The sequence below is a fragment of the Gavialis gangeticus genome, unplaced genomic scaffold, assembly GCF_001723915.1.
Source record: "Gavialis gangeticus isolate Ggan-Ray unplaced genomic scaffold, GavGan_comp1, whole genome shotgun sequence".
Lineage (NCBI taxonomy): Eukaryota > Metazoa > Chordata > Crocodylia > Gavialidae > Gavialis > Gavialis gangeticus.
In genome coordinates, this window is record NW_017729032.1 from 134,117,355 (window position 1) to 134,139,674 (window position 22,320).

Genomic DNA, 22,320 nt, shown 5'->3' on the forward strand with positions numbered 1-22,320 from the left:
AGGACCTGAACCTGTTCAGCCTTCACAAGAGAAGGCTGAGGGGGGACCTGGTGACTGTCTATAAACTCACTAGGGGGGACCAGAAGGGTTTGGGAGAGATCTTGTTTCCCCTAGCGCCCCCTGGCATAACAAGGAATAATGGCCACAAGTTGATGGAGAGTAGGTTTAGATTAGACATCTGTAAGAACTACTTCATGGTCAGGGCAGCTAGGATCTGGAACCAACTTCCAAGGGAAGTGGTGCTGGCTCCTACCCTGGGGATCTTTAAGAAGAGGCTTGATGCCTACCTGGCTGGAGTCATCTGAGCCCAGTTTTTCTCCAGCTCAAGCGGGGGGTCGGACTTGAGGATCTACAAGGTCCCTTCCCACCTGACTTCTATGATTCTATGATTCTAAAGACTTGGCTGCTACAGATGAGAGTGCCTAAAGAAATTTGCAACACTCCAAGACGGCAGTATTTTTACTAATAATGATAATTAAAATGTATGATTTTTCCCATTAACTTGTAGCAAGATAGGGGCAGGGGAAGGGGAAGGAGAGATGCATGATTAAGAATAAACTCAAGAATAACCTTTAGGTTTCAGACAGTGCTCAATGACTTTGTGCCAAGTGCCCCACTTCAGATTTTTTCAGACACAATATTTGAGCTTAATGGAGGGGATTTTTAGGCTTCTCTTGAGCAGGACAAGCTGTCCATGTACAAAGCAAAGAAATTTTGACAGCCCTTCACATTACAAGGCACAAATACCATGTGCTATGCCTTTTTCTGGCCAGAATTGTCTCTGACACAACACTGAATAGAGCAGAAGTTGGGAGCTGCACTACTTAAAAGGGAATACTAAGACAAGGCTCTATTCCTAGAATAGTGGCTTCTTGCCCAGGAGCATCTGACATACTCTAAAGAAAAAGGGGCACAGCCAAAGTAATTTTGTTTCCAACATTTTTCCTCTGATGTAATGAGAGCCTTATTCCCCAGTGAGAAGGGATACAACATGGATGCACAAAGCACAATTTTCTTTATAAGTGTCTAAAGTGAAGTTTCTTGTGTCTGGTAATGGCACCTGGAACTTGCAGCTGGTAGTGGCCATTCTGAGAGAAAAAGTATTGGGTTAGATTGACCATTGGTTTGATTCAGAATATCAATTGTTATGTTACTTGCTTCTAGTTGCCCATGTCTCTTCCTGACAAACAACGAACACTTGCATATGGCTAGGGTCAATCTGACTGACTCTTGATGGTGGTATTCCACTCATTCAAATTGGTTGTTTGATTATCAGACAAATGTGCACCAAGAAGAAAGAGTGGAATTCAGGTTTTACAAACTGAATGAAGGCCCTATTCAGAAATGATGGGAGATGCTAAAAGGTGCCAGCCAGCAACAGCCAGACTGAGCCTGTTTTTGCTGACCAACATATATACAAATGTTAATAGCACACACAGCCCCTCGGTCACCCATCCATATGAAATACATGTGATCTAGCAGAAATCCTCTGTGGAAACAATTTTATGGAGCAAAAATATCAGCAAAATATGCTCAGATAAATTGGGATGCTTGGAACTAAGAACGATCATGACCCTCTTTAAGTAGAAGGAATCAACCACTGGAAAGCAAGAGAAAAAATGACTTCTCTCTTCAAGTGTTTATCTTTTCATTTGATCATCTCTTCTAAGTGGGCTGTAATTAGAGCTAGTCCTCTTATAAACCTTTTGCTAATGAGGTTTTGCTCACTTCTATTAGCAACAGCACATTGTATTTTAATAAGGATCCCTTGGCTCTGCCCAGCAGGGCCTACAGATAAGGGGAAAGAACAGCAGAAGGAAATGTAAAGAAGTAAGACCAGCAGGGGGTCCCTTCTCAGCACTTGGCGCTACAGGAAGGCACTGGCCAACTTTGTCTTCGAACTGTCACTTTTATTAACTTCTAACCCATTACACTCCTTTATAGGCTAGCTTTACTCAATGAAGCGGGATATATCCTTTGCTTGGCCTCTCTATCCCCTATTTCAGCAAACTGAAAGCAACACAAAAAGTTCACAAGGGAAGCAGTTGGGGAGATGGTGTTAGAGGATAGGGTCAGAAAGAGCTTTTAACTCATTTTAACATTACTGTCCTTTCCCATTTCAATTCTTATCTGCCCATCAAAGCTTTTTGTTCACTCACTCATCCATCTTTTTTGTAAAGAAAACCTCCAAATGATGTGTAAGGAAATTGTATCGGTGCTGAGCTATCAAACATTTCATTGCACTTGGCTCCATGCATGCCTACATGGCTTTCTTTCTTCCCCTTGGTTTGTGTGTTGTTTTACTTATTTTACTGCTAGATTCATAGTTATACTAGACCCATTGTATTTAATTCATCATTCTTAGATGCTGGTATAAATCAGGAACGACTCTGATGTTATCTTCATTACACTGGGGTAAGGAAAAGGAGAATCAGGATTTATATTGCTTGTATACAACAGCACAAAACTTGAATGTTAGAGTTTCATTATAATTAAGTATTTTACAGGAGTGGTCCTCAACCTTATCAAATTTAAGGCCAGCTGGCTCAGAAAAGGCCAGTTCTTAGCATTCACTTGCTTCTTGACAACAGAAAAATAAAAGAGCATTTTTTCCATTGCACAAAACTCAGGAAGACCACAGCAGATCAGATTTTTCTGACACTATGTATGCTTATTTAACATCTCTATGTTTATATTGTGAGTCATGTGTAGGTGTTTGCATACCTAATATTGCACATCACATTTGTGCCACCCTTAAAAGCACCTCACAGAACCCGAAGTGCTGCAGTACCCTGATTGAAAATCACTGCTTAAGGGATATTGAAAGCTGTTAGAATTGACAAAAAGCCCCTGTGCATTGAAGAAGATAAGAACAGTTTTATTCATTTTGTGCAGTTCCTATCACTAACTCCTCAACAGTCCACAGAGCTGAGGAAGCAGTACAGAAAATCCATAGGGGTCTGATTACAATCTATGGGTGACAATCTGGACTAAGAGGGGGTTGAATGATCAGATAATAGCTGCAGCCCCAGTATATCCCAGTTGGAATTCTGGCTCAACAAGAAACCAGGTAACATATGACAGAATGGTAGCTGGAGATGGAGATGTACATTGGAGATGTGCCATGTGTTCCCATATGCTATGCAGTGATGAGTCGGAAACATGCCATGGTCTTTATTCAACCTCTTTTAGGCAGCGAGCATTTACAGGCCTAATAGGAAGGATTAAAGCCATAATTTGGGGCATTCCTACACCAAACGATCTTAATAGGGAGTCAGTTTACCAAAGACATTACCAATGTGCAGGGATCCTGGTTTTCTCTGATTTAAAAAAACCCCCTCCATTTTCAGATTTAAAAAAGTAACCCAAAATCCACATTTTCAATTATTATAATGAAACACCACTAAATATAGGAATATAGATATTAGACATATACATCTATATCTCTATATTAGTGGTGTTTCATTTTGACCACAGGAAAAAAGATATAGATATATAGTGATGTTTCATTTTGATCACAGAAAAATGTGGATTTTGGGTTACTTTTTTAATTTGAAATTTTTTCATCAGAGAAAACCAGGATCCCTCCTGATGTGTGCCCATTGCCATACAAAGGAGGCAACATTACATCCATAACTTTCCACTACAGGGTGGGGATACTGGGTTTCATTGTGTGCTTTCTGGCACAGATCTTTGACAGTGTTTATGTGTCTGGTTCCTGAGAATGCAAGGGGATTAGAAGCCATGTAGAGAAGTGGTTGGCAACCTACAGCCCATGGCTTGGAGCCTGTCTGCCAATCAATTTTATCCAGCCTGCAAAACGTAGGCTTCTGTGGCGATTCAGCAGTGGGAGGTTTCTGCAGGGATTCATTGACAAGTACATTTGCCAGCACAGTGGCTGGGTGGTGAGGACAATTGGCAGTGGTGACAGCAAGGGGACAGGGAAAGCAATGGTGGCAGCAGGGTCATAATCTTCCACTGGCTCAGACTGAAGTGGGTTATTTCAGCCTGCTGCTCCTAAAATCTTGCTGATGCCTGCCCCAAAGACTATGTAGAAGGATCTAAGATGGATCTCAATAAGCAAAACAGAGATGCAAAATGTCTGGACACAAGTGAATGAGCACATAGTCTTAGGGTTCATTAAGGCTAAGGACAGAAATTATGCATAAACTGGTATAAGTGATTGGAAGTTGGTTCAAATCTGTAACACAACAGAAGTTCAGTGTGCATAAACTGCTTTGAAAATGGTCAAACCTGGATGAATGTAGTATCAGACTTAACTACTTTAGGTTAAATCAGTTAAGCGATTTCCGTCCCAGATCCCCTCCAGATTCAAGTTAACTTACAGTCTCCCAGCATCTCAGGATGCTTTGCACCTTCCCTGCAAAAATTCCCCTGACAGCCTGCAGTGGAAGAGTAGGAAGAGTAACCCCAGTTGTCTTGAATCTCCTGGTCAGTGGGCACAGGTTTCTCCTTCACCACGATCCATGCAGTTGCTAATGCACAACAGCCTCCTCATGTTAAACAAGTCACACAAAGAACTTCTTCCATTGGTTCCAACATCTATCATGATAACAAATCACCAGTACCCATAACGTCTGATCATCCTTGCCCATAAGGGATTGCTGCTGCTGCCATGGTGTGTGTGTTAACTTAGCTCCACTGACTCAGGTTACAATAACTGTAAATAAAAGATAACAAGTTATATATCTACTAAATTGTTTGCTTTAGGGGACTCATAAAGGTGGTAATGGAATGGTGAACTAAATATAGGTTCCCTAGGTCTCAGAATAGTGCCTTAATCACTGGGTAACCCTTCTTCCCAAGGGTTTCCAATAGTCAGCACAGTAAGACACTGCATTTGTTCCTTAAAATCCATCTCCTTTCAATGGATGCCATCTTTATGTTAATATATTTCCCCCAAGCCAGTCATATAGCTTCTCTTCTGCCACATCATTCTCTATGGTAGAATTCTCCTAATTAAAGACAAAGAAACTAGTTCAGAAAAATTAAAATGCTCACCCTCACAAATATTTGCTTTCTTATAGCTGGAATTAAAACATTTTATGATTCTTATCCATTGAGATGATATCTTTAGATTTAAATTTTACCAAATATTTTCATTTTCGGTTTATTCAGAGACTGGGAGTTTCATTAGAAAGAACTGTTTCTATGGAATGTACCTAGGGGCAAATCCAGATGGGGTGTAGTGGTGCTGCCTCACCCCCTTTCTGGACACATGGCAGACACAGTAGTTAGGGACTTTTTCACTCCCCAAAAAAGTTAGAATTCCCTCCCTCCCACCCCCTCTGTGCTCAGAGGCATGTTCCCTTCCTTTACTTCTGCTTCCCATCTGCCACTGCCATTGTCACTGCTTTCCCAAGATGAGGAAAGCTCCTGTCCTGTTCCAACCAGGCTGCTTGGGGGGATACCAGCAACAGTGGTGGGAGGCCATGTTCTGCCTCCCCATGCCTGCTTCTGGGTTTGTGGAATACCTGGGGGAAGCTGCATTGAGCCTTGCCTGTGCACAACCCATTTGGAGCAGGACAGGAGCTCTCCTCATCCCCAGGACAGTGCAGCCAGTGGGGACACTAGTAGTGGGAGGTGGAGGAGAGGTAAGTGGGGGGGGGAAGGTGTGAGAACAGGAGGGGATATGCCTCTGGGCATGAAAAGGAAGGGAGGGGCAGAATTCTTTTCTACTTCTGGAGTTAAAAGACTCCCTTATTGCTACATCTGCCATGCAGTCTGCCTGACCCAAGGGTGGGAAAGGAAGAGGTGGAGAGTGGGGGTGCAGCCATCAATTGCTGCTCCTGCAGCCCACCTTTGAAAAATCCTGGATCTATCTCTGAATGTACATTGCAGTTTAGCTGGCTCTGGACTTTACTTGACCATCCAAACTTCAGTATGGTGTTCCAAACCAAATCTGAGCATTGGGCATCTGCCACCAGACCTAGAGCAAAAGAAACTGAAATGGTTTGTGACACGAAATACAGTTGCCATAGAAAGTGAAGGGAACCTGGCACATCAGAAAGAATGCAATTTAAATTAAAGTACCAAAATAAATGCGGGTTTTTTTTTTTCATTTAATTACTGGGTGTAGTTCAGGTTCATCTCTAATTAGGTCTGAAATCCAGGTTCATTTGCTGCCTGGTGCCACATCTCTGGCCTGAAAGTAGGACACAGAATTATAAAGTCATGTTTGGATGAGGAAGACTACATCCAATATGGAAGCAATCTTGTTGAACTCTGCATGGAACCTCTTACCATTTGTTGGCTAAGAAAGGTCACCATGATATGGGTCCTAAGGAACAGAAGTCATTATCTGGGGAAGGAGAAATAAATAGAACCATCACAAAGGGTTGTGGAGAACCTCACACAGTTGTGCAGGGGAGTAGGAAGAAGAAGGCCGCCCTCCCTCATTTGTGTTATGGATACCCAGTGCCAGCCAGTGGAGAATGCTGTACTCCTTCACAGCAATGTCACAGATGACTTCACCCTTCCTTCTGTGAGGCATAATAGTTCTCATGTTGCCACAAGAGATGGCACTCTTAGTTGGGGCTGCTTTAGATCCAAAATCCAGGCATGACTTTTCCAGTATGACTAAGATTGGCATACATGTTTAAATGCTGATATTTCCACAAATAATACCTATTTTCATTTTCTACCATAAATTTCAAAGCTCAGTTTGTTTATTTAACATGTTAGGCCTATAACATTTAGCACGCTGGCCAAGTTAGAAGTACTAGCATTTCCTTCACAGCATGTAGTGCCTTCAGACCTTTGCATGTGTGTCATTTATGAAAACTCCCTATGCCTGATGAAGGGTGACTGTGCCCGAAAGCTTGCTAAGAACTTTTTTCCAACTACTCAGTTGGTCCAATAACAGATATCACATCTAACCAAAGAACCTTGCCTGCCTTTGTCCTTAGACCAACATGGCTACAACCAAAAACCCTTCCATAGAACATGGCATTTTTTAAAAATTAGAATTATTTATGGACCTTCATTCTGTCCAACTGAAAAATGAGAAACAATAGCTTGTTTTGCCCTATTGGAACCTGCATCTGCAGACATCTGACAGAACTTTATAAACTGGGGGAAAGGGAACTGCAGAACTGCCTTTTTCATCCTGTAGTTTCTGTAGCCTATGGTGTAGACAGAGAAGAAAACAAAGCTAGATTTTACAGTAAGTAAACATGCTCTGACTTACATGAATATTGAGAAGAGGATGTCAAAAAATCTGTGTATTTGTATTCTTGATAACTACCGAGACATTTCTACAAATGCCTCAGAGCTAAGGCTAAATGTTGCAATGTATTTACATGTCTGTATGTCTATGCAACTAAATTCTGATAAATGAATAAATTAAATACTACAGCATATCACTTGGTTTCTGTAATCATGTTAATTTTTTCTACCTTTAACTTAAATGAAAGTCAAGTCTCAAACTGTTTGTTTTGTGATTCAATACAATGTAAGAAATCTCAGCCCTTTACTTTTATGATGCTGTATAAAGGATAGAAAGCAGTTGGACCAAAAAAGGGAATTATAGCTAAAACAGGACATGCAAGAAAGGGAAAAATATAGTTTTGGTGAAGACCTTTTGAGTTTTGTACTTATAGCTATTTACAATTAATTTTAGTTAAAATTGTCATGATTTTATTACCATACTACTATCTGTAGAACACTACCTTCAGATTTATGCTCACCTAGTAAGGTATGCACTGATATAAAATATAATTCAAACTATGTTTATGTTATATATTCTGAAGCCTAGTTAATGAAGATTTATGCTCATTCAGATGTTAAGATATGTACTTTTCAAAGCACCATTACTAAAGCTGAGCTAAGTAATAACATTTCAGGGAAAATTTAATGTATGCATATGTATTTTTTTACATTTCACCTTTTTATTTTATACTTTCTATAGTAGTTAATGTGGTTTGTAATCTACTTGTTTAATGAATTGGCATTTCAGAGTGAGACAGTAAAATTGTAAGGCTTGTTTCTAGTAAATAATTATCAAATTATGGGAAGTTATGGTTTCTATTCATCTTCATCTTGTGGTAGAAATGACTAGTAAACTTTTAGTGCTCTTCAATGTAAAATTTGACAGATTGACTGTTATTCAGTCTCTGTCATCAAAGACATTTTGTCCTTAGGTCAAAGTTGTGTGATTTCTTAGGTAAGTTTTTTGTAACATTGGCTCTTTTTCAAAAGAATAGGAAAAAACCCCCACAAGATAACAATGAAGATCTTTGAAAAATCATTTATCAGGCCACAACAAGGCCCCTGGTGTGCTAAAGAAGAGACAAATCATGGAGGTAACTTCTGCCCCACTGGGTCCCAAATCCAAAACCTTCTTTGCAAACAGAGCCTTTCATAGGTACTACTGGATCATAAAGTAACAAGTTTTGTCCTAGAATTTAGCCTAAAGCTTCTTTTGGCCAGATTATCTCTCTTGTATTCAGTGGTAGACCTAGATTAACCCCTAAGAAACTGTATTGTTTCCCTTCATTACATTTATCCCCATGTCTCCTATTATCTCCTCTTTTCATCAGACAAAATGGTACAACATTTAATCCATTATAAGCTTTTTTCAGTTTGAGGTATCTGTTTGGGCTTCATCTTTGACAGTTGTTTCCCCTTGTAGTGTAAACAGCCCATTTAAATAAATAACCTTGTCAATATAAATTGTTAACTTGAAGCATGCAGAAGACAGTGAACAGCACCACAAAGAAATCTATTTAATTTTATACAACTCAAGCCTAAAGATTCCAGAGATGAAACTGTAATAAATCTCTTGTCCCTTATTTGCTATAATTGTTGTGAGCAAATTAAAAATCAGACATTAATATATAAAAATGAATCTTAATAAATCTTCAGATAAATTCCATTTTTGAGGACTTTGCAATATGGGAATAAAAGACTATAAAACATGAAATCAATTGACATTATAACAGCCTGTATAAATCATATGAATGAATCTTTTGCTGGGTTAGTTTCTTCTGATGCTTTCTGAGGTAACCAGATGTTGGTTAGATAGGACCATGTGCACGATGGCTGTAAAAGATGTTCTACAGATACAAGGTGGAAATTTTTATACTTTCATTTCTGGAAATAATAGAGAAAGAAGCAATGAGTCAGATGTTCACATGGAGTAGTAAAGTTCCACTACAATGGAGCTCCACTGATTTTGTTAGTGTAGCTGTACTGATTTACACCAGCTGAGAAGCTGACCCTCTATTGCTTCCAGTGCATGATGTCGAGATTTGATTTATTAGCTAAACCAACACTCATTTAGTAACTAGCTACAATCCAGGGAAGCTTCATTGGCCTCATCACATTGAGTCCTGCTGAGGTCACTGCAGAATGTGATTCTTGATCAGACAGGGTCAGAACTGAACACAGATAATCCTGTCAAGACTTTGTTAAGATGTTTTCAAAAACTAAAGCCAGGGTATGGTAGCTCAACAGCTCAGCCCCTGGCCTTTCACCTCTGAGGAAGGGAACCATAGGCTTGAGAGTGAAGCCATAGTTTTTATACAGCAAATATTGGCAGGTCTTAAATCGACTGATATTAGCTCTATTTCTAACCAGTTAGTTTTTGCATCACATACCTGCTATACATTAATATGGGAATAGCCATGCTAACATGGCTGGTTTTTTTAGTCTCTGCTCTTTCTGTCTCCTGTATAATCTGTTAATATTACAACTAGAATCAGAGCTGGCTGGGAAAGTATTCTTCCTTCCAAGAATTTTCAAGAAAATAATATATATTTTTTTCTTTTTGGCCAACATTCCTCTAACTTTTTTCAGGTTTTCATCAAAAACCTCAAAATTTGAAAATTGGTGGCTTTTTTTTTTTTAATGTTCAGTGTTTTGATTTTAAAATGAAAATATTTTTGGATGAAAGCTGAATGTCCAAAGAAATAAAAACTCCCATTTTGTCACAAAACCACTTCCTATTAACAAATATTGAAAGAAAATGTTGACCAGTTCTAGTCATTAATTTAAGTATGGTGGTCAATTAGACCTCAAAAAAAAACAGCAAGAGGAAGTCTGGTATATCAAGATTTTATTTCTTTTATGTTTTTGTTCATGAAAAAGTCTGTATAGAATCACCATAAATTTTTGTTCTTATCAGTTTATTTGCTAATATGTGATTTTTTTAAATAAAGTATTATAATTTATAATCATGCCAACGAAGTGCTAGGTCTCTATCAACGAAAAGTAATTCATTATCCCTATTCTAAAGTAGTGGTCCTAGTGACAGGCAATAAGCAAAAATATTCAGAACAACAAACTGCATTGACTGGACGGGGCCAATATTTGTATTAAGAAGGCCAGAGAAGAAGATACTTCAGTATTCAAATTATGGAATAGTGAGGCTCTAGGCAGAAAGTGTGCATGGTGGAGAACGGAGGCAAAGAGAGGCTGGAAAGGAAAAACTTCTGAAACAAAGCTTTCAGTTGTTCAGTTTTCTTAATGGTGGGTGCAGCTATATCTATAGCTATATCTACTTGTGTATTCAAGTACTAAAATAATGCACTGTAACCAGAATTACTGCGCAGTAGCATTGGCACATGCCTTTTTAGTGACACTACTGCAAAGTAGCCTAATAATACTGTGCACACGTTTGTGCCGTGATATGCTATTGCACAGTATTATTAGTCTACTGTGCAGTTAGCATCTTTTGTAGATGTATCCAGTATATATGAAAATCCTCCTCTTTCTTGGAACAAGTTCTTTGTTTGGCTGCCAGGTCTCCTGCCCTCTGTTAGCTACCAAGGGACTAAACAAAACATACAACCTTATGAAGACATTTGAAAGGAATGTCTATGCAACACTGAAACTCTGCATAGAAAATTGTGTTATATTGCACTATATTAAAAAAGCACTGTTTTTATAGTGCAGATTCTTTTTTAGGCTTATACGTGAAGCAATCCAAATTCCAACTTTACTTCAAAATCTGAAATTAAACATTTGTGACTGATATTTCTAATCATAAACCATCCAACAGCTGCTGCAGAAAGGAAAGCATTAATTCATTTTATTTGTATAACTATTGAATTTTTTAAGGCATGGAGGTCTGGCCCGGAGATGGTGTAGACATACCCTTACAGTTGTGTGACATAACTATGGCTTATTACTATTACCTATATTACCATCATATATTTTCTTTATCCATTACTATAATGTAACAATGATAATAAGGTTACCCATTGGGACTAAACCCTGTAAGGGGATGAGCAATCCAATCTTAGTTCAGCAAAGCCTTTAAGGATGTGTTTAACTTTGAGTATGTGTGCAGATGCACTGCATGCATCAGCTAAGCACAGGCTTGAATGCTTTGCTGGATGTGGGCCAAAGTATTCAGCACCTTTCAGTGTTAAGCTTTGGTGGTTAATACAATTATTGTCAATAGGTGCTTTGTAGGACCGAAGGTCATAAGACCTGCCTTTTGCTAGATCAAACTTCAGCCAGTACTAAGACAACCCGTAGCACAGTGCCCTACTGTATGAATGGAAATCACAGGAACGTGTTCTTTTTCCCTATATAGCCACTGACTGACATCACCATGCCAATCTGAATTTCTGCTGCATGAGATCTGCACGGGGTGGGGTGTGGGGGACCTCATAAATATCCCAGAGGGCTAAACCCATCAATTTTTTAGCAGAAGTCTCCAGTCAGAGAGAATGCCACTTCTATAGGATTTGAAGAAAGGTTAAGAACAAAGGAAAGAAAGGTTCGACCTGTCCAATTAATTTGGGGTACTGGGGCCTCAGACTTCTTATGCAATGTTGAGTGTCCTAAATTCCCACTGAAGTTAGTTGCTTCAGGAAGAGCTGCTTTGAATGAAACCTGAATGAAACCCGATGGATGTCTTGAAGGGAAACTCTGAAGATTGCAGAAGGAAGAAGGTTAAAAACACATCAGTAGCTGTTACAGGGGTGTAAGTTGTAGCTGTGTTGGTCTGATGACATAGGCAGACAAGGTTCTGTGGGTAAATCTGATATCTTCCTCAGCCTGATGAAGGGTTTTTAAATCCAAAAGCTTGCTAAGAAAATTTTTTCCAACTGTTTAGTTGGTCTAATAAAAGTTATCATATTTACGCAAAGAACCTTATCAGTAGTTGTTAAACATTTGCTAATAAAGGTATCCATTAGTGCCGCTTTTGTTGTTAGTTTTGCTAATAGTTTCAGGAATGTTTCATCATTTTGACATCTAGACCTTAAAGAAATCAAAAAAGTTAATCAGACTATAAAGTCATGCAACTAAGTGGTATGGAGTATGTCACTGGGTTGCCCATATTGACAAATAGCACTTTCAACTGAGGGCTGTGCTTTTACAACAGAAGCATGACTCTATAATGACAGCTGAATCCATGCCACTTCCAGCTGATTCTTCTTAGATTTGTACAGCACACATCTGTAAAAAGGAATTTTCTCCACATGATGATTGATTTTTTTTTGCTTTCAACTGTATTCTTATCTATGTCTAGCTTGCTCCAGGCCCTTTGTAATTTTTCCCAATTAATTACATATGAAAAGTAGCAGAAACAATACAGCTTGACCTTATCTGCTATTCACTTTCCCCTCCTCCCATGACCAAAACAACTGACTTAGAAAGCAGGATTGTACTTGATTTTATGTTGACGTAAACTATACCTGCAATCAGAATGAAAAATAATGTCCTCCAAGAAGAAACGTAGTTGTTTCCACCAGAAAAAACAGATTGCTTTCATGTTCCTATAAAACACTGAAAAGTATATTTGTTTTACAGCTCATCATTCAATAGCTTTATAGACATTATTAGTGAGATGTTCATAGTGGTCTTGTATCTTGATGGCTGGATTTGATCCAGACATCCTTCTTGGGCATGTTGCTACTTTTGGTGTGAGATAGTGAATGCTTATCTCTAACATGCAGTTCTGGTCTGTACATTTGCTGTAGTTTTATAGATTTACAGAACTTAAATAACAGACCCTTACTAAACAGCAGAGCTGTTTCATGCAATCCAGTGATGGATTAGAAGTAAAGGAGTTGGATATTTTTCATTCAGCTTCTAACAAAAGCAAAGAAATGCTGGCGGCCATAAGAAAACAGCAAATTCTTTGAAATGTTTCAGCTTTATAAAAAGATTAACATTCCTTGACAGTCTTAGGATTATTATATTTTTAAATATTTTGAGATCACCTGCATTGATGTCTCAGAACACATGAGAAAAAAAAAACAATTTATCTGGGGGTGGCAAAATTAGCCAAGCAGCAAAGATTACTTCTGCTTGGGAAAGTTATACAGAAACAGGTCTTTGTCACAGAGTCTGCAAGAAGTGTGACACGATATAAGCACAAGACTCTCCTACTGTTATCCCATAAATAAATCATACAGCTCACTCACATAGTTACAGCTGGAATGTTCTCAGGCTTTCCTCCCATTTATGAGTATAGTTCTGCTGATGGAGTCATGCAAGCCAGAGACGGGAGTTGTAAAGTGTCAGTCACACAACACGATTTAAATTAATACATTCTTGGATTTTTTTTTTAAGATTGTAATTTGTGTCAACACCAGTGATGATCTCCTTATTTAAGTAAAATTACTTGCTATGATTTCATACCCCCTTTCTGGTTATATTTCCTTGCAATGAGAGCCTGACATGAAAAATTGCTTTAAAGTGGGTAAAGTCTGGTCCACACACAGGTATTAAACCCATTTCAGTATTTTAGCTAGGAGTGTAATATTGTACTGATTCAGTGAAAGCAGGACAGGCCATGGTGTAGATACATTTATACTAGTATAAAGTTACCTGAAAGTTAGGGGTTGCCCCCAGTTAAACATAAATCTTGGAGGAATATTTATTTTACTTTGGAGATATTGGTAGGTAAGCTGCAAAGTGCAAGCCTCTGCCTATGAAGCCTGAAAAAATAATCATGTTGTTCGTTGAAGAGAAAAAGCTTTTTATACCATAAGTAGAACTAGCAAAACTCCCACCTGATGTAAGATCATCCTGCATTCTCATATTGAGGTCCTAATGGTCTTTTAACTCTCTTTTCTTTCCACTGGCCAGTGCACTCCTATTCATTTAGCTCAATATTCATATCTGTTCAGAAGGGCAGTCATTACATTTATGTCTGTATTACCTCCAGGCTTATTTCTCAGCAGTGCTCCCTGGCTCACCGAGGAGATGGCGTAGAGTTGGGATAGCTTGCCAGAACTATGCCTCACTTAACTTCCATTTCAGCCTTTCTTTTGACAACATGCCTCACAATTATGCCATTCTTCCCTACTGTACTAGTTTATTCTTATTCTTCACTTCAGAAACAAGATGGCCCAAATGAGAGCTGAGCACCGATCAGGGAAGTGATCTTTGCTCCATTTAACACATGATTGTTCCCCCGAGAGAAGCTCATATCCCCATATGTTTCAGGTTCAGACCATATGTTTCAGACACGGAAGACAGTGCTGATGATTGCGTGGAAAGATAAGGGTGATCTGGCAGCTTGGAGGTATGCAGCACAGCCTCCACAAACAGGGTTGTGGTGGGGGGTTCGGGAAGGAGGAGACAAGGAAGAAAATGGAAAGAACATACATTGGGAGTCTCTTTGCCGTTATGCACAATCTCCTTCCAGGACTTTAAAAATCTTCCCAAGCCTGTAGATAAAATGTGACAGATCTGCATATCTGCCAAGACAGATGGCAGACAGGCAGAATTCTGAAAAAAATAGCAATCTGTGTAGGACTTCTTAAAATTTTAAGTAAAATGGAAAATAAGCACAGCTAGTTATGTGTGCTACTAGTGTCTGATCCAGTATAGACTCAGGTTAGTGTCTGATCCAGTATAGACTCAGGCAACCCTCAGCACATGTGCCAGAGCATGGCATGTGAAAGTATTTTGCTTGGCATGCCTGCCTCAGGGCAATGGCAGGGGAGCAGTGGGCCCAATCACTGTTGTGGCAATTTAGCCCTGGCTCCTTTTCCCCCTTTTGCTTTGAGGCATGTGTGTACCCGCTTCCGGCAGTGAGCCAGGTCAGGCCATAGTGAAGCTTCTTACATCCTCCCTGCCACCTGCTGTGAAAAGCCCAGGCTCTGTGGAAGGTAGCAGGGGTCAGCCCAGAGCCTGGGCTGGCTGTGGCCAGCAGCTGGAGAGCTGCTGGTGGCTGCACCAGGGTCCATGGAGCCCTGGTACAGCTCATTGTTGGAAGCAGATACACGCATACCTCAGTGGGGAAGGGGCCAGGGTAGGGCTGCCACAATAAGGATTGGGCCCTTCACAGCTGCCCTTCTATTCGCTCCTGGCACACCATCATCTTACAAGTCAAGGTTGCAGGTGTTTTGTTCACTCTGCCCAAAAACATTGTTGACCCCTGGCTTACTTCTTTAACTTTTCACACTATGAGCAGTCCCTTGACTTGAATGGGACTATCCAAATTAATCATGCAGGTAAGTGTTTGCAGGATTGGACTGTTGCATTGTAGGATTTAGCCCTGCAAATCCCAAATTCGGGGAGCTTTTGATTCTATTTTTATTCCAAAAGAACCTAAAAAATACTGATAGGTTGTATGAATATTTCCAGGATTAATGCTATTTTATTACTTGTTATTATTTAATGTATTAAATATTTTTACGAGAATATAAAGTAGGAGTCATATGAGTTCTTTCCAATGTGATAGAACTAGCCTATTTTAATGGTCTGCCGTCAGAAGGCTGAGACAATTTCACTTATGGTTAGTGATACTTCTTTCCTCAGCTCTGGAGAGGGACTATGATAATCTCACTTGTTTTGGCTCCTATGTACACTGTCCCCATGGTCATCCTTGCAGGTAACTTTGGTATACAGATGACCTATGAAAGAAGAAACAAATGGGATGAGGCATGCATTGGTAGTGAAAATAGTTAAGACCCAAGTGTATAAAATATTATTCAGTGGCTTCTGTAGAGATTGTTTTCTTTATTTCAATAACATTTGCTAAAGCTCATCCAGCAATGCTGGGAGGCAGATAGCTTCATGATTCCAGAGTCTTGTCACCTGGAAGCAATTCAATATTTTTCTTTGTGATTACTTTTCTAATATTTCAACAGACAAAAGCACTCGTACTGGGGCTAAAATGTTTGGCACTGTGGGAACAAGTGTGCATCCAGAGGGAGAAAGCACCATATTATTGAATTTGGGCCATCTTTACTCCCTGATTCTAGGTTCTGAAAGAAACACAGGGCTGGGTCCATACCACCATGGTTCGTAAAGGCAAATAGGGGAGCTGTTGGTCTCATGGTTAGAGGAAATAATTTAGGGTTAAGACACTCACTTCTGTGAGTTGAATTCTTATTAAGATATTGGTCACAATGTATCAGTGTTCATAAACTTGATAAATATTTTCCAAGGTATAACCTAAATATCTGGGGTTGAGCTTTAAGGAGAAGATAGTACTGAGGGAATTTTAATAATACCAGGAGTGCTCAGTTCACAATCCATTGCATATGCATATGAAGACTAAAATGGTGTCACATAGGCTAAGGACAAACATTCAAAAAGCCTGATGCAGAAGCCATCTAAATTATGCAGTTTTCTGTAAATGGCATAGGTTAAATTGGGAGTGAATAGAGCACACACTCACCCTGTGGTGGGAAGAGCATGCAGGCTGCCTGCACTGGCTGAGTCCAGCAGGTTGCAGACATTTGAGCATGCTTCCCAATGGGCTCCCTGGTCTGCCAGAGACTACTGAGCATAGCCAAGCTCCTGAGCCATACCTGATTGGCTGCCAGGCATGGGAAACATGCCCCCAACCTGCTGCTGCATCACCTAGCTGTAGGCTTGTAGGACAACCACAGAGCCAGCACCCTTCATTGTGAGCTGCATATCCCTCCATGTCCTGGACTGCCTGCACCCTGCCATGGTGTCCTGCTGCCCACAGCCAAGCACATTGACCCAGGAGCTGTGGTGTGTCCTACACATCACTCTGTGTGATTCTTACCAGAGATTGTGGGACATCATGCACATCCACTTGCAGTGGCAACTTGTAGGGAGTGCATGGGGCACTCAGCCAGAGCAGATGAGCATGGACCAAGTGCTAGTACGCCTCCCTGTTCTGGGGAAGGGGTTGGCAGGGAGTCACAAAGTAGCCTGGGATGCCAGCAGACAGCAACCTAACTTAAACTGATAGGGGAACTAATACTGAAATTCACTGCATTAGTCTAAGCTAAATCGATTAAGCACATCAATCTAGGTCCATCTTAGACAGGGTTTGCCATTTTTAGACTAGTCTATGAATGTTGAACTTCTGTTCTGTTATGGGTTTAGACCAGTTTCCAATCACTTAGACTGGTAAAAGTACAATGTCTGTACCTGACCTTAATGATCCAGGTATCCACTGATACTGATCATTTTACATTTATTTAGATTTTTTGGTTACCCATGCCCATGTGATTTAGTTTTTAATAACAGAACCCAGCAGTAGGAGGTAGGTTCACTCACATCCCCCTTATCCTTTTAGGGAGAGCTCAGGATATAGTTTATATTTATTCTCAGCATAGGTAACTTTAACTTATTTTTAAATTTGGAATATCTTTGTATTCTTTTTCTACTAAAATTTAAACACATATAAAAAGAACCACAGATGTACTGTTTTTTAAAATACTTTGGAGTGAGTAATAAGCGTTCTACAATTTCCCTGTAATAATTTTTCATATATAAAAAAACACTCTTTTCACTTAGATTAAACATTATATTTTATTATATAATATCTATATACTAATCAATGTTATATATATTTTTATAATACAATATTGTCCCTCTCAATTTCTCTGTAGCCCAGTACAAGCCAAACTGTAAATTTGCAGATAATTCTGCAAAACCTAAAAGAGGAAGCCCTCCTGACAGAGACCCATAAAACCTATTTTTCAGATGTAGGTGCTAAAATATATGCAACTAAATCCATATTTAATCATTATAGTAATTCCTGAGGCCAAGCATTTGTAGCTGAGTTAAATTCAGTGGTTCAGTATCTCAAAGGGCTGCAGTTTAAGTCCTGGCCATACTCTTTGTTGAATTCAATTGGATATGTATCAGGCAGTAAATGAGCACAGAACTTTCTATATACAAGTGTGTACTGTAAACGGAAAATGGTGCATGCTGACAAATTTAGATTTTGAATTTGGTGACCTGTTAAATTGAAAACCAACATGATTTTTTATATTTGGAAATACCAGAAAGATGTAATGCCTCCAATCTCCTAAGTGAATTCCCTTACTCTGTGTGTTGCCAACCATGTTGTCTTTGTTTTTACTTTTTTTCTTTATAGGACCATTATCTGTTTTTCAGATTAATATTATTTCTTTTATGCATGCCCATCTGTCTGCCCATCTGCTTATTTTAGCTACATTTCCTTTCACTCTGCTGGCTATTGTGTAGCTTTGCCCCACCCTAGGCTGGTCTCCTTCAACAAGATTTATAAAGTGTACCAGAATAAATATCTCCAAAACAGTGAGGTAATAGTTTAGATGCTTGCATTTTTGTGATTTGTTTAAAGTAAAAATATTTTAAATTTTAAAAACATTGCTTTGGATGCGCTTCAGGCTGGGAATTAATAATTTCAACAGAATTATAGTTGATCTCGCAGAAGCACATTCACTTGGAATTAAACTAATGCCTTTAATTCAGACAGGCATTTTGGAAAGTGTCAGTCTTAAATTCTAGAGCAAAAGTCAAAAACTTTTTTATCAAAAGGACCACTTCCATTTTTTAATCACATTGTTAGTAAGTAAAATACAAAACCCTTATAATTCTTATAATTCAGAAAAGGACTTTGCAAGGCTAACAGTTTCAGTGACAGACAGATGTAGGGGCAACATTTTTGCAATGGATACTCTCCCAAATTCAGTAAGGGGCCTCTTAAATTTAAGCCCAGATTCTGAACTCTAGTGAAGTACATGGGAATAGTGATTTGATCAAGAATATGGAACTTACTCTTTTTGTGCTGCAACAGCATAAAGATAAGTGAAGCCAATGAAATCATAAATTATAAATATTATACATAAATTACAAATTATATATCACAAATTATACATACTTTGAAATTGTGTTTTGTTGGATGAGCGTGTTATCCCAAATCCATTTTGATAGCGGTATTTTTGGAAAGCCTGAAGAGAAACTTCAGTTCTGATGCCACACAGGTGGTTTATGACCTTACTGTGCAGTAGCAATGATCTACTGTGCAATAGTTCATTGCTAGTGCGCAGTAGCAGTGGTGTCACGGTTCATATCTGCTGATCTTATGTTACCAAAGACATGAGCTATATGCCATAGCTTGTCACTATGGTGATGTAGCATCTTGTGTAGATAAGCCCAATGAACAGCTCAGTTACTGTTTCTCAATGGCCCATAATTCTTCTCTCTGCTACAGAATACAATAGGTTTGCACAAGTATAACTTTTAGTAGAATTTGGCTGAATAATTGTTGATGTTCTGATTCATGTGTGTACTCTTGATTACTCAAAAATCCAAATAGAATTATTTTATTAGCAAAAGGCTCACTGATTTTTGTGGGTGATCTCTTTTAATGGACCAACTGCATACAGTGAAACAGACAACTCTGATTTTCTTTTTTCTTTCACAAAAAATGGGACAAAACAGCTCTTTGTTCAACATGTAACTACCATTAATGAGCCAAACAGGTCCTTCTCATAGGCTCATGAGCAAAACTCTCCCTTGGAAAAGTACTTTGTAATATTTTCATGTAAGTAATGCAAACATTGTTTTCAAAAGCAGCTTTTCTTTTCTACTTCAGAGAGCATATAAGTTTTGTGCTATAGTAGAAGAAGGCATGATATTTAAAGTGGCAGAATGGAGTATAATTTCTTTGCTCCAATTTCAGTAGGTTAATTTTATCTCTGGTTTTGTAAATTTATTAGAACCATGGCAAAATGTAGATATAATGTTTTATTTCTTGCCTCTTGCTCAGAGTGCAGGACTTACAAACAGTTCTCAGGTTTATCTTAGTATATTACCTTTACTTTGATTTGCTTTGACTTTACTATGTGAATAGGATGGTGTTATTATTAACATATAGTGCATCAAAAATTAGATCCAAGTCTAGATTTTGATTATTCCCAACAATTATTCAGATGTAGAGTTTTGGTACAAGGAAATGGGGAACCTAGGAAATTTAGATAAGGATAAAATTTTATGATCTTGGTATTTTGAGAATTGATTCATTAGTAAAACTTTATTTTAAAATTGGTTTCCATTGTAAAATGTTCTGGTGAATCTTGATATATTTATTTTATCATTTAAAAAATGATGAAAGCAAAAAGAAACAACTTTTCCTTCCCTCTTACTTGTTTTACTTTGAAACATTGCCACTGTGTTTAAGAAACAGGGACCCATTTTTTTCCTGCAATTTATTATATATTTATTTTTATGGTTATTTAGGACTTTCAATGTTTGTTTACAAATATTTATCTTTTTTTATAGCAATGGCAAAGGTTGTGAATTTTCATATAAACTGTTTTTCAAGGATTTAGTCTAGGGATGGATGTTTCATAGTTTCATAGTTTCTAGGGTCGGAAGGGACCTGAGCAGATCATCTAGTCCGAGCCCCTGCCATGGCAGGAAAGAGTACTGGGGACAAACAACCCCAGTAAGTTGGTCATCCAACCTCCTCTTAAAAACCCCCAGGGTGGGAGCCTGCACCACCTCACTTGGAAGCTGGTTCCAGACCCTAGCCGCCCTCACCGTGAAGTAGCACCTCCTGATGTTCAACTTAAACCTTCCCTCCACCAGCTTGTGATCGTTGTTCCTGGTCACTCCTTGCGGCGCTCGGGGGAACAGGGACTCCCCCAGCGCCTGCTGATCCCCCCTAACCAGTTTATAACAGGTCACAAGATCCCCCCTCAGCCTTCTCTTTTGAAGGCTGAACAGGTTCAGGTCCCGCAACCTTTCCTCATAGGACCTACCCTGCTGTCCCTTGATCATACGAGTGGCCCTCCTCTGGACCCTCTCGATGCTGTCCACATCCCTCTTAAAGTGCGGCGCCCAGAACTGGACGCAGTACTCCAGCTGTGGCCTGACCAGTGCTGCATAGAGGGGGAGGATCACCTCCTTGGACCTGCTCGAGATGCATCTGTGGATGCACGACAAGGTGCAGTTGGCCTTCCTAGCCGCCTCCCCACATTGCCGACTCATGTTCATCTTGGAGTCAATAATGACTCCCAGATCCTTTTCCACCTCCGTGCTGACAAGAGGGGAGTTCCCCAGCCTGTATGTATGGTGCCGATTGTTCCTCCCCAGGTGCATCACCTTACACTTGTCTGTGTTAAACCCCAAACTGTTACACACAAACTGATTTAAGTGATCAGAAACTGGTTTAAACCAGTTAGAACAGACATTCAGTGCACATAAACCAGTCTGAAAATGGCCAAAACTGGTTTGAGATAAACCTGGTTGAATGTAGTATCAAACTTAACTGATTTGGCTCAAACCAGTTTATGCAATGTCTGTCCTAGACTCTTTGCTGGTTTAAGATAAACCAGACACCCCCAGCATTCTGGCATGCTCTCTGGGCTGGGTTGAGCTCTGCTCTGTGCTCCAGTGAGCTGGGCTGGACCCTCCCCTCTGCTCTTTAGCCAAAGCCAGAGCAGGGTGTGACCAGATACTGGCCTGCCATGGCCCCTAAAGCAAATTCCTCCCTCCATTGCCACTCCCCACTCCCTCCGCTGGTAAACCCTGGGACTTGCCAGTGCCAGCCACACCTCCATGGCTTGCCAGCAGCCAAGCAGGGACAGAGTTAATTCCTTCCTCTGTCCCCTCTGTTCCCCAGAATCCCTGGAGGTTTGGCTGCAGTCTCTGTGGCTTGCCTGCAGCCAAGCAGGGACAGAGTTAATTCCTTCCTCTGTCCCCTCTGTTCCCCAGAATCCCTGGAGGTTTGGCTGCAGTCTCTGTGGCTTGCCTGCAGCCAAGCAGGGAGGGGATTAATTCCACAGTGTGTCCCAGAACGGGGGTGGCGGAGTTGGGGAGAGAGAGGTAACCTAGTCCCCTGGGTGCAGATCCAAGCCCTGCACCTGTGAGCCCAGAGCTAAGACCTGCAATACCAGAGTGAGAGGTAGGAAGTGTTGGCAAAGACCTGACAACCATCACACGTGCTGGAGATGTAGTTAAGGGAAGATGCAGACAGCTTCACTAAAGAATGCAGAGAGCTTATTTACATTATAAAGCAGAACGTTTAAAAGGTGGGAATGCCTAAACAAAGGCTTTCTGAATGCCTGGCTGTAAGGAAACATTCTGCCTTCAGGATTAGTAAAACTAATTCTTGTCTTCCTGGTTTAC